Consider the following 2,500-nt stretch of genomic DNA (forward strand, 5'->3'; position numbering starts at 1 on the left):
GTAAAAATTGCGCAGGAGTTTCTTCGGCGCAATCGAGTTTTCTGTACAGTGCATAATCAAGGCCACCGAAAATAGGTCTACCTTTAGGTGGTTTCGGCCTATGCTGTATGAGCCGCGGTCCATGAAGCCCTCAGCCTGCCGTGGTGGCCTATCCTATATCGTTGCCAAAAGCACGATTATGGGTGAATTTAACCTTAAATGAAATAAAAACCATTGGGGTAAGAGAGCTGCAATTTGGTATGTCTGATGATTGGAGGGTGGATGATCAACATACCAATTTGCAGCCCTCTAACCTCAATGGTTTTTAAGATCTGAGGGCGGACAGAAAAAAAGTGCGGACGGACAGACAAAGCCGGCATAATAGCTTTCTTTTCAGAAAACTAAAACGGGGTTATTCTTATTTACGTTCATATTCATAATTTTACCATAACATCTCTTCTATTAAAATTAGATTTTATCACAGTTCTTTCCAATACCTTATCAAAACACGGCAACACTTCGATACATTTTGATTTCTTTTATATTTTTATATTTTTCATATCGTTATATTTCTTCTCTAGTGATTTTCCATGTAGGCCGATATGCATTTCCTAAAGTACTGTGATGGAAAAAAAAAAACCAACGTAAAAATTACGAATATCTCAAGTCTTTTTTCACTGTCGTTAACGTCTGGTGTACGCGCAGATTGACAAGTCTCGTGATAGATGACTCAGAAATGCTACTCTGAAACCTATTATATATTTCCCAAAATTACTATCCAAGCAATCAGATAGATTACACACACACATACACATACACACACATACACACACAGACACACACACAGAAGTCAACACATATTTTTCGTAAATATGTTGTAAACAATCTGACTGATTGCAGGGAGAGAGAAATTCAGCATATATTTTCCATAATTATGTTGTAAACAATCTGATAGATTACACAGAGAGAGAGAGAGAGAGAGAGAGAGAGAGAGAGAGAGAGAGAGAGAGAGAGAGAGGTCAACTAATATTTCCTATAAGAATTTGGTAAACAGTCTACTGGACTACAAATAAAGAGAGAAATCAACGTATACTTTCCATAATTATTTTGTAAACAATCTGACAGATTCCAAAGAGAGAGAGAGAGAGAGAGAGAGAGAGAGAGAGAGAGAGAGAGAGAGAGAGAGAGAGAGAGAGAGAGAGAGGTCAACACATATTTCCCATAATCATTTTCCAAATACTCTAATAGATTACAGAAAGAGAGAAAGAAATCAACATATATTTTCCATAATCATTTTGTAAACAATCGAATTGACTACAGAGAGAGAGAGAGAGAGAGAGAGAGAGAGAGGTCAACTTAAATTTCCTATAGTCATATAATCATTCTGTAAACATTCTGTTAGATTACAGAGAGAGAGAGTGAGAGAGAGAGAGAGAGAGAGAGAGAGAGAGAGAGAGAGAGAGAGAGAGAGAGAGAGAGAGAGAGAGAACCTTACATATATTTCCCAAGATGAAGAGAGAGAGAGAGAGAGAGAGAGAGAGAGAGAGAGAGAGAGAGAGAGAGAGAGAACCTTACGTATATTTCCCATTATTATTTTGCAAGAAATCTTATAGATTAAAGAGAGAGAGAGAGAGAGAGAGAGAGAGAGAGAGAGAGAGAGAGAGAGAGAGAGAGAGAGAGAGAGAGAGATAAAAACAAACAAAACACCAACCTTCCAATCTCAGAAGCACAGACTTCCTCTCGAACAAAGAAGAAGAAGAACAACAAGGAAGACCTTCATGGAATCTTCGTCAGGAGGGCCTCGGGATCTTGGCTCCTCCCAGGTGGAGCTCTCGGGGCTAAATAGCTCCCGAGGTCTTCCCTGGAGCCGAAGAGAGTTCTGGGGTGTTCTTATCTGCCATGCTTTCTAGTCGATCTCCCCTCCCCCCGCTCCCCCCAAAACCCCCACACGCTTCCTAATGATGTCATATTCATCATCGATCTGCCCTTTCCTTTGTCAAGCATGTGGCTTCATTTATGCTGCAAATGGTTTTGTTCTCTAGCTCTCTCTCTCTTTCTGTCTGCCTAGTGTGTATGTACACACACACATACACATGTATATACATATGTATGTAATATATATATATATATATATATATATATATATATATATATATATATATATATATATATATAAAATTCACTGTAATTTTCGTCTTTTGGTAAAAAAAATTCTGAAGGTCATATTTGGTCAGCATTTACATGCGTGACCACCAAGGAAAGTCAGATACCGCCGGCATATAGGCACCTCAAACCTCCATGGGACAGGGGTTAGGCTGGCAACCTCATCCCACAAATACTTGCTTAAAACCGGAGGGGTAATGTGTACTGAAGGTTCCCAGGTTCGATTCCCAAGCGAGGTGGAATTCTTTACGAGCAATCCTTCCTTCTTACTGCTTATATACTGCCATTCCTAGTAGATAAGTGGTGAACTGTAGGCATTACTTAAGGCTCTGTGCAGCGTCCCTTCGGGACCTAGCTG

The sequence above is a fragment of the Macrobrachium rosenbergii genome, chromosome 25 (assembly GCF_040412425.1).
Source record: "Macrobrachium rosenbergii isolate ZJJX-2024 chromosome 25, ASM4041242v1, whole genome shotgun sequence".
Taxonomy (NCBI): Eukaryota; Metazoa; Arthropoda; class Malacostraca; order Decapoda; family Palaemonidae; genus Macrobrachium; species Macrobrachium rosenbergii.